Below are 11,332 nucleotides of genomic sequence, written 5' to 3'. Positions count from 1 at the left end.
CGGGCAGCTGGTTCCACAACCATCAAATCTCACAGAACTGGACAGTGCTATTCATCAGGCATGGTGTCAGATTCCTCGCATCACCTTTCAACATTTCGTGGAGTCAATGCCAAGAACAATCACCGCAGTATTGAAGGCAAAAGGTGGCCCAACGAAGTACTGATGGGGTGGTCATAATAATCTGGACACTCAGTGTGTGTATATGTATATATGCAATGCATTAAAGAGTGAAGAACATACAGATAAATGAGCGTTTTTGAAAGTGCCATGATGTATTATTAGGTTTAGAGAAAAGAAAACTCAAATAAGAATAATGATTATGAAATAATATTAATAAGTTTACATTTTTCTACATCTTTTTACATGTGTGTTCACATGCATTGAAAGGTTAGGAAACATGCACCTAGAAGGAATGTGATTGTGAAAGCAGGATATATAAGGTTATAGCTCTAAATATGTATTTTCTAAATTTACTTGTTTGGTAAATAAGTGGCAATAGACATTTTATTATTAAAATTACTTAAAATGTCCAGGTGATACAGAGTTACGAAAAAAGCAGAGGTAAGGATAATTAACTAGTTAGTGCTCTGAGTTAGTAATGCTTTCCCACGCTTACCTTCTCTCACCCTCACTTGTTATCTGGAGTTGCAAACCCTTGCCAGGTAGTGTTTTGGAAAGGAAACGGTTCTTTCACAGTAACAGTAAAATCACCACACCAGCACTGCTTCATTCTTAATGGAACTGGAAAAGGTTCCCATGTTTTTCTGCGCCAAGGAATGGGATCCTTTGCTATAATTATAAGTGGTTTAGAATGAAAATAGAAAGAAGGAAGGTGGCAAGTTGGCAGTGTTTCTCCTCCTACTAAAAAAAGAGAAAAAGCGCACAACTTAGGAACTAAAGGGAATCCTATCCTTCGTTCCCAGGCTCTGCTTCCTCTGGGAAATGGCTCTAGTGGAGGCTAAAGAAATGGGCGAATTGCCCTCATAGAAAAAGATGGTTTATGGAAGAAACTCTCCCCTTCCTCACTCAGCAAAAAGCTCAAGCCCTCAGGGAAATAGTCCTCATGGGACAAATGCCAGGACTGAAGAAATAGAAACCTCTGCTTAAGATTCAACTGAAAGTAATGTTCCGTTCAAATATGTCAGCATGTAAAAAAAATAGAAAAGGGGAGTTTATTGGAATGTGAAGGAAGAAAAACACTGAGGCAGGCAGATACAGAGTGATAGACAAGATCCGTTAAGACAAGGTTTATGAAAACTTTCTGCAATGACTAATAGCATTGCAAGGAGATATAGGCAATAAAAGAATTGTGACAATTCCTATTTTATGTTAGTGATGGTATTTCCTGTATATCTATGAGATTTTCCTTCTTTCGCATTCCAACAAGAGATTTTTCTTTTAAATTTGTTTTTCATATCGAGTCAGCTATATTTGGAAACTAACTACACTTTGATACATGATTTATTTATGTGTTAGGGCCTTGAGACACTCCTCATGGGCATGGATTGATTCTAATTTTCTGGAAGAATCTAGAAGTAGATGATTGGAATGACAATTGAATGGCCTATGTACCCCGCACTCCCTTCCCAGCACACACACAAATACATCCTACCCCTCTCCTTTCTGTGGCTCACCCATGTCTCTTTAAGAAAAAAAAAAAAAAGAGGCATTCTGTTAGGATAGCATGAAATGTTTAGTGACTTACTGATGAGAAATTCATTGGGGAATTTTCATTAGAAAATAATCTGAAACTCTCTTTTTTGGAGAATGGCAACATGTTTATGTTAGTCTTCTCTCTATTCTAATGATGCCCGTTTGCTTTCAGCAACTATAGCTTTATTACAAAATATCCTAACAGCAAAAGAGGCAGGCAAGATAGATGATGTTGGGGTGGATGCCTAATTGCTGATGGGAGGTTATATCATCAAGAGAATCTGCCTGGCCTCTTCACTTAAAAGATAATGGAAAGCATATATTGCATTTGAGCTCTCTTGAGCCTGACACTAGGTTAGGTCCTCTGACTTCAAAGAATTAGTTCACTCCTTTTATCTGACCACACATGAAGTCTCCGAAGATGAGAAATCACTTTATGGTGAAAATGTAGTTTCCGAGGTGTTTACTGAATGAAGCATATGATAATAAAGTTCACAACTATGGGGAAGTTAAGGGACTTATAATTTGCTTCTTAATTTTCTTCCCAGATTCTCAAATTATTTTCCTACTCTTAATAAGTTTGTGGTGTTGCACTCACTTAAAGAGAACAGGAAAAGAATAAATGACAAACTCAAATAACAAATTGATGGCAGAAGCAATATATGTTGGGCACCAGGCCATTGCACAAGTTCCGAACCCAGCCTTTATTATTATACTCTAATGACCCATAGGAAATGCTTATGATGGTATATAGGTTCTGCTGTAATACTGGAAGGTATTGTCTTATTTATTTTTAATTACCTTATGCAATATTATTCCAGCTTTGTGCTCTGATGGCTTCTGCTCAAATGAGATTTTTTTTTTTTTGGCAAAGTCCCCTTATGAATTACAGCAATAGCGAGAAATGGGAGAAATGGTACACAGATAACAATACTTAGTCTGATAAGAGTTTAAAGTACTGTGGTTATAATTAGCCATGAGGTAATGACATTTGGGAAAAAAAATCAGAGGACCATGTGAGCATGAATTTACCAGAATATGCTGTGCCCAAATGCTGTTCCAATAATCACTGTAAAACTGTAGCTCTGAGACTTTGTTTCTGAGATTCAAATACGTTACAATTATGCTGAAGAAAGACATTTGCATGGCGGAAAGAGCGTTTGTGTGTATGCATCAGGCTAGGAGTCAAAAGGTGCCCAGAAAGAGCTGTAAGACCCACAATACCTCCTATTATGCAGGCTATTGTTTGATAACCACTGTAAGTTCTATTACAGCCTTGAAAGATAAATACCACGGAAAATTTCATGGCTTCAGAATTTCTCCATAGAAGGGCTTGAAGAGCTACAGATTGCTTGGGATGGGGATTTCACCTGGTGATGAAAGATATGCCTTGAAAGCACACCCTGTAAGACATAAATAAATAAATACGATGTCAGCAAAAGTAAAAAAATGCAAAGTTAATTTCAAAAATACTATATAAATTATTCAATTTTTAAAATCTTCACTAGATCATTTTTTATTGATTGTAGAGAGAGATAAACATCGATGTAAGAAGGAAACATTGATTGGTTGCCTCCCTTATCCTCCATGACCCAACCAGAGATCAAACCTGCAGCCTGGACATGTACCCTAACTTGAATCAAACCCTCGACCCTTCTGTGCACTAGACGATGCTCCACCCAAATGAGTCATCCTGGCCAGGGCCTATATACATTACTAGTAGCCCGGTGCATGAAATTCGTGCACTGGGGTGGGGGGCGGGGAAAGGGCCCCTCAGTCTGGCCTTCACCCTCTCCAATCTGAGACCCCTCAGGGATTGTCCAACTGCCTGTTTGTGCCCACACTTTTAACAGATAATAGCTCCATTGTTGTTTCTTTCTTATGCTTAAAACCATTGGAATTAGTAGGTATTCAAACTGTGTATACATTTTGGGGGGACACCCTGTATATCTCTAGTCAGCGGGGACACCCTGCATATCTCTAGTCAGCGGTGAAAGAAACCAACAGCAGATTTGGAACCCCCAGACAGGGAACCTCGCTCACTCCCCATGTCTCCCCACTTCACTTTCCACCTTCGTGGGCAGCAGGAGAATCGACGTTTTCTCTCATTAATTTGGAAAAGCACGTCCCCTCCGTGGGAACAGGTCATCACCACTCCGCCCTCTCACTGTCATCCCACAGGCACCCACCCTCAGCGCCCAGAACACCCAGACACTCTCCAAAGGACGTGAGTGCATCAGAGGGGATGTGTGCACATCCTGTGGGGGTGTTAGGCATGCTGGGTTGATGGAAGTGTGGTGGAGAGGTGGGGGGAACTTGTGCATGCCTTGGTTTGCAACTGTTGCAGGCGTGGGAGGGTGACAGTGTGCTGGGGGATGTTCGCACGCCAGGGGGTGATGTGCACACCAGAGGCCTCTGGCTTTGCAGATCTGCAAACCCCCGTGGTAAGGCCAGGAGGACGTCAGTCTGGCCCACCACGGTGGCTGTCCCTGCGATCCTGCACCTTCTTGGCCAGGAGGCGGATCTTGCGTAGCCACTCCTGGGCGCTGATGGCCTGCAGGTGCTACTTCAGCTCAGCTTGCAGGATCCGCTTGGCACGCTCACAGCTGTCACCACTGCCCTGTGAGGAGTACAGGCCGCCTTCCTCCGGCCTGCCTCCCCTGTCCAGAGGCTCTCTGCACTGCTCACCTGCCCAGAGTGACTGGGGCTGGGTGGAAGACAGGCGTCCTGCCCTGCCCAACCTGGCCAATCCACCCATGTCCAAGCTGCTGCCCCGCCGGGAAGGGTCATGGATCCGGATCCTGGGACCGAGGACAGCCTCAAGCACTGCCCCCAGCCTGGCAGGATCACAGATCCGTGTCTTGGTCCTGTGGACACCCTCAAGTGCTGTACCCTGCATGCCAGGTCACAGATCCAGGTCCCAGACCATGGACAACCTGAAGCACTGCCCCCAGCCTGGCAGGGTCACATATCCGGTCCCGGACTGAGGACAGCCTTGCCCACTGCCGCCCGCCTTCAGTATGAAAATTAGCCGCCATCTTGTTGCTGCAGGGGTTAGGTCCCCACTGGGGTTTCTGGACAGCCTGGGTGAGGGGCTGAGGGCCATTTTCAGGCTGGTGGGCGACTGAAGCTCCCAACTTCTCCTCTTTTTCTTTCTTTTTTTTATTTTATTCTGGGATTTATTTACCTTCTATGGCTGTCACTGGAGCTGAGAGCCGGCTTTAGCTCTGAGGCCTGGCTGTAGCCCTGAGACCTCGGCTGCTGAAGAAGGGATCTGGGTTTGTTTGGGTTCTATAATTGTAACACTATTGTGATCCTGCTGGCTGAAGCCCGGTTAGCCAAAAGCAGATTTCTGGGGTTTGTTTAACTTCTATATTTGCAACATTGTTTCTTAGAGTGCAAGCTCAGAGGCCGGAAGTGACAGGCGGGGAAACTTGGCTTCCTCCATCACTGGAGCAAGTAAGCCTCCTGTTCGCTTCAGCTGCCTGGCTGCCGGCCGCCATCTTGGTTGGCAGTTAATTTGCATATCACCCTGATTAGCCAATGGGAAGTGTGTCGGAGCTATGGTTAATTACCATGTTTGTTTATTATTATATAGGATTATTTACCTGATTGATTAGTTGATAAAACAAAACCAGCTTTTTAAAAATTATAATATCTTTACTAAAATTATATCTTTACTTTTAGGCTTTCTAGATTCAGAATACAGTTTTTTGTTTCCTAATGATCAACTAATTATTCTAGTAACAAATTAAGTAATTTCTTCTTTTTCTTTTTTCCTTTTTCATATTAAGCTGTAAATAAGCTAGTCTAAGAATTTTATACAATTTGTAGTTTTAAAGTCAAATATTATTATTGTCCTTATTGTCATTATTTTGTTATATTTGAGATGGCTTGAGTGCTTCCACTGCATGCAAAACTATCTCCTATATTTATAAATTATGTAAATCTTGACTGTCAATGAAAGAGCCATTTCTGAATGGAGTATGCCTATAAAATGAAATATTGGTCACTCTGCTGGCCTCAAACAGAAAATGACCAAGTCAATAGACAGAAATGACCGTTTTGTTGCTGTTGTTGTGTTCTGTTTTCTTTGTTTTTGTACTGCTGGAACCATTAGGCTGGAAAGAGATCCAGGCTTGGAAGGAAAAATCTGCAAGTCATCCCTAAGAGAATGGTCATAAAGAAGAACTGGGATGGTGGGGATATTAGCAAGGCCCACACGGGGGGTTAAAAAAAGGACTGGGACCAATATCATCACCTACCAGTTTAGGTCAGAAAGAAAGCAGTCCACAACTGTCAAAATCTTATACATTTATAATGTTCTAATATTTGTTTATTGTATTATTAACCAGAGGTTTCTCTATGGAAATTTGTAATCAAAGTCTCAAATTTTAATGGAGATGTATTTACTTTTAAAGAAAATAAGACAAAGTACATAAGAAAAAAATATATTTTCCTATACAGATATACTTGATGGATAAAAGAAGGAACCTTTTTTTATAAGATATTTTTTATTGATTTCAGAAAAGGAGGGGGAGGGAGAGATCCCCCACTGGGGATCGAGCCTGCAAACCCCAGCATGTGCCAGGACCAATTGAACCTCAAACTGTGACCTCCTGGTCAACCACAGAGCCTCACTGGTCTGGAAAAAAGAAGAAATCTTAATGCTAGAGTAAGAGAAATAGCCATGCAAAAATTAGAAAGGTGTCCTTAGGGCCTGTGTTTTTTTATGGCTTTAAGTATGCTTTGTGTGTTGCTACTGGGTGGAACTATATGTCCTCTTTTCCAACAATTTCAAGGCAATTGCTATGCCTTGAAAGAAAATTCACATAAAATTTTCATGTTTTCCTCTGAAGATCTTTGCTTCTTTTTAGATATTTTTACACTCAAAGTGATTTAAAAATACATATATTTATTTAGCCTTTGCTGTTGCACGCAGCCAGATGCTCACAATTTTATATTTTATCTCAGAAAAAACATGGAAAAGTCAGGGTTATTCTCTATTTTAAAAAAAATGGAAAAGTAGGCTGAGTTATAGCTAAGAGTAAATAATATGGTGAAATTTAGATTTATACATATGGTCACTGATTCAAAAATCCATGTTAGTTCCACTAAATCATCCTGAACCAAAGCCAAGTATCAAGAGAAAATGATTAAATCCAAGAAGTAAAATATATAAGGGTGAGACTGACTTATTACCCAATGATTTATTGATTTACATATTTGTTCATTCAAATATTTATTCATTCATTTCTCCACTCAGTGCACACATATGGACTGAATTCTTGCAATTTGCTAGACATCTATTTGAGACATAGGAAAATAAATACATATCTGATACAGAAAAAGATAGAAAATATATTTTAATTGAGTGCTTCCCAAAAGCACAGTGAAAACTCTCCTACCACAGGTCTCCATGCACAGCCAATGAGAAGTGAACTCCCATTAGCATTATCAATCTGAGTGATGAGTACAGATGTCTGAGCAGGGCACTGCATGGTTAGAAAAGAAAACATTGTTCCAACTCAAAGAGCTTGAAAATTTATGAAAGCACTATCTAACTAAGCGAAGAAAACATAGTAAAGAAAGAAAAAAAAAGATTAATGCATGTCCACTGGAGGCATTTTTTTTAGAACGTCTTTTTCTTGTTATTAGTTATAAATACAGAGCCTTTAGCAAGTTACTTAATTTGTGAAATATAGTACAATAAAAAGAAGAGGAACAATTTTTAAAATCAAGGAAATTCTTTTGTCTGTCATCTGTTTATTCTATTGAATACACGTTCTTCAAGTGTGGACTCCAAGAGACTAGAAAAATCTCTCAATGTTTGTACTTTTCAAACTCTATAAACCTGTCTCTTGAGACCGCGGAGTCTATAAAATCATCCTCTGAGCTAAAACACCTAAAAACTGACTATTCAATTTATAAAATAAAAAATAGCTTTTTTTTCTTTTTAATCTTTATGGTTGAAAGTATTATCTATGTCTCCTTTCCCCCCTCATTGGCCTTTTCTACCCTGCCCAGCCCCCACCCCAGGCCTTCACCGCCCTATGGTCTGTGTCCATGAGTTATACATAAATGCATACAAGTTCTTTGGTTATCTCTTCCCAACCACCCACCTTCCCATGCCTTCCCTCTGATGTTCCACAGTCTGTTCCATGCTTCTGTGTCTCCAGATCTATCCAGCTTCTTCAGGCTTTCAGACAAAAGTTTCTGTGGTTCTGGCAATGTGTACTAGCAGATTATAGTATTATATATTGACACACTGCTGTTTTCAAAGTCTGAATACCTACCAAGCCCATATTCTTGTGAATGATTGAGATCTCTGCATCTAAGTCAGGGGATGCCCCTGACAAGGCCTGGCATTGTGTTGAAAGTTACTTGCAGAAATTGGGTTATAATCATTTTAAAAAAGAAATGTCCATGATTACTATGAGGCAGTCTGAGAGTTCCTGGAGCTAGCTATTTTCCCAAGATTTTGGAGAGTATTTACGACTTAAAATTTCATGGATTACATACAACTCCATAGGAAAGAAAAATGGTTATTATTATTTCCATTTAAAAGATGAGATAACAGATTCGATGTGAACAGGTGACTTGTCTACAGTTATTGCTGCATAGCTTCTAGGCCTGTGCAAAGCCTGAGCATGCTAGGGGGATGGTACACTTGAGGAGTGAGCCTGGGGACTTAACCCTTCAATTAGCCCTCAGTAACATGTTGGGGCAACATAGTGGGCAGGGAAATGCCTAAGAGGAGTTTCCATAACCACAGAGAGATGTAGAGAGTAGAAGAGAAATAAAGCCTGTGGGGACGCTACAAAGAGCCTTTTTGAAAAACCCGTGTGAAACTGTGAGCCAGTTTTAGCAGCAGATAGGACCTTACTGATAACTGACATACAGAGAACCTTGCCTGCTGTGTGGGAAGGACTGATGACATTGTGAACCTAACCACTGTCCTTTTACAAAACACAAACTGAGATGTGAATTATCTTTAAAGAAAACATAGTGTGGGGGAAAGCAGAGAAGAATCTTAGATCTTGTTTCTGTATTGTACAGATGAGGAAACTAAAATATAAGAGCCTAAGTAGACAGTGAGATTGATAGAGCAAATCAATGCAGAGCTTCAACTGGAACTAATTTTCTGAGTCCTAATCTAGTGTTCTTCCTACCACACAGCCCTAACTTCCTGCTATTTCACTAAAGCAAAGACTTCTGGGAATGTCCCCTATGTCCTGGTCTTACATTCTAGCTTTAGAGATACTGCAGAGTGGTATTTTCTTTCTGTCTCTCTAAGATGTTAATATTTTGGGACTGTTTTATTTAATTTTTCTTAATTTTTTAAAAATAAAAAGTGGAAAAGTTTGCATTGATGTTCAATATAGCCACTATTCCCCTCTACGTATGTGAGACAATATCACATCTGTTTTATTCCTATGGTTTAGATCAAACGAATAAAATTATTTTGAATTCATTTCAGCACAGGTAGTATGTGTCCAAAAATACCATCTGTCTTCTCACTGACTAGTCAGGTGGAGGGTCTAAGAGTATATGCTTCAGGGAGGTGCATGTTCTTTGTGTCCTGGCACAAGTGCGGTGTGTTTGGCAGCCACTTGGAATTTCAGGGGTTTTTCCCAGTAAATGAATGGTGCCTTTCTTGGTAAAAAAAGACAAATAACAGGTATTTTTTTTCTGATTTTCCCCTATTTAGTTAGTACTTATCCTGAGATCTAAAAGAAAACTGAAGCGTAACAGAAATTGCTGTTGGCGATCATTGAGTAAGTATGCATTGGTAACAGAGAGACACATAAACATTTTAGAAAACATATATTTTAAATGCTCTGTGTTCTTCCTGAGGGAAGAAATTTGGCAATTTAACTTAATTGATGCCCTGAGAACATAGCTGGAATGTGCAATGAAAGCCAAAGACCCCCCACCAACAAATCAACTCAGAAATGCATCTCATCAAAAGAACCTTTGAAATCAAAACTAAAATATAATCTATAGAGACAAGTCATCCTTTATAATTAGAAAGTAAGTACAATTAAATGTAAAAAAGGTATTTTTTAATTTGTGACTTGGCAGGTGCTCAATAAACATTTGTGAAATAAGTTAAATCAATTTGCTACAAAAATGGGAACATATGTAGAAAAATACATATATAGATAAATACACACCTTTGTTACATGTACTGAGTGCTTATTTTGTGACAGTTACTGTACTAAATGTTTTAAATGAGCTATTTCATTGTAATTTCTTGAGGTAGGTATTAATTGCTAAACTAATTTCATAGCTGAAGAAATGAGGTTTATAAGAAAGTAAGTACCTGACAAACTTTGCCCAAATAGTGGTGAAGCTGAAACTCAAATCCAGGTCTCCTAAAATCCAACGACTAGACCGCTAAGCTCCAAAGCCACCCTTTATTCTCATATGTGGACAAACAATTTCCAATCATGCTTTCTGCCTACAAATTTCAAAAGAAAGGATTCTTGCTATTTCTATTTTAACAGCACGTGCCAACAATTGTCCTTTGCTTTTACAGCAAAACTTCCAGGCATACCACGTTGAAATCATCAGGGGTAAGGGCTGGAAAAAAATATGTGAGGGGGAGAAAGCCGTGCACAGCCAAACAAGTCTATGATTACCAAATACATAAAACTGTATAACTCATTATATCTGACTATCCCATTATTAGACATATTAGAAAGATGGATAGTGCACGTTAAGTGTCTGCTCCAGGGTATGTTGTCTCTTGTTCCATCTCTAGTTAGCATGTCTATAATTTACCAAATAGAGACCTTTAGAGGAGCTGAAAGCAATTAAAACACGAGATAGGTTTGGCAAATTAAACTAATATGCTTTGGTAAATGCCCGTTCTGCAGCAGACAAGAAACCGCTCTGCAGGTGCTCTCGTGATGTCGTCACTCTCTGATGGAATTTCATCACATAGTTTTATCTTCAGCTTTTCCAGGGATCATTTCCCACTTGGCATAATGTGCTCCACGTTTATGTAAGTCATAGTGAGATACTCTCTGGGTTATCTAGTGATTCTGTCACTGTGGCCCAGATGTAAACATAATTGTTCCTTTAGTGCATTATCACATGTTGACAGACTGCAAAGTAAAAATATGAAACAAAAACCAGTGCCTTAACTGAGTTACGAATATCAGTGCTAAAGAAAATATGTAAAGCCTCTTTGTCCTTGAGAAACTCCTGGAAAGTTGCATTATGGTCATCCAGCAAAAGGAATTCTACCCAAGACTCACTAATTTCCAACTATGTGCAAAGTGCTAAGATGGATTCAGAAGTATTTTCTTTTACTGGCTTGTTTTTGTTTTTTCCCTTAGGTATTAGAATTAAAATTAGCTCATTATCAAAACATTTAAAATATATAGAAACACTTAACAAAATAATTTTAAAATCACCAGGTATCTCATAGCTCAAAAATAGTAAAATTTATCTTAGTGTATTTATGCCCTAACTTTAGGTCATACCTTACCTTGTTTTATTTAGATAAAATTACTCCAGAATCACGGTGCCCGTGGATCAGGAATTCTCCAGGTCATGTTGACATACAAGACCGAGGTCAAGGTGTCAGCCAGGGCCTAGGTAAAGTCTCCAGGTCATGTTGACACACAAGACTGAGGTCAAGGTGTCAGTCAGGGCCTCAGTCATGTCA

Source organism: Myotis davidii, unplaced genomic scaffold, assembly GCF_000327345.1.
Source record: "Myotis davidii unplaced genomic scaffold, ASM32734v1 scaffold738, whole genome shotgun sequence".
NCBI classification, from domain to species: domain Eukaryota; kingdom Metazoa; phylum Chordata; class Mammalia; order Chiroptera; family Vespertilionidae; genus Myotis; species Myotis davidii.
The sequence above is the reverse complement of the archived record's forward strand: the minus strand, read 5'-3'. Positions refer to the sequence as shown.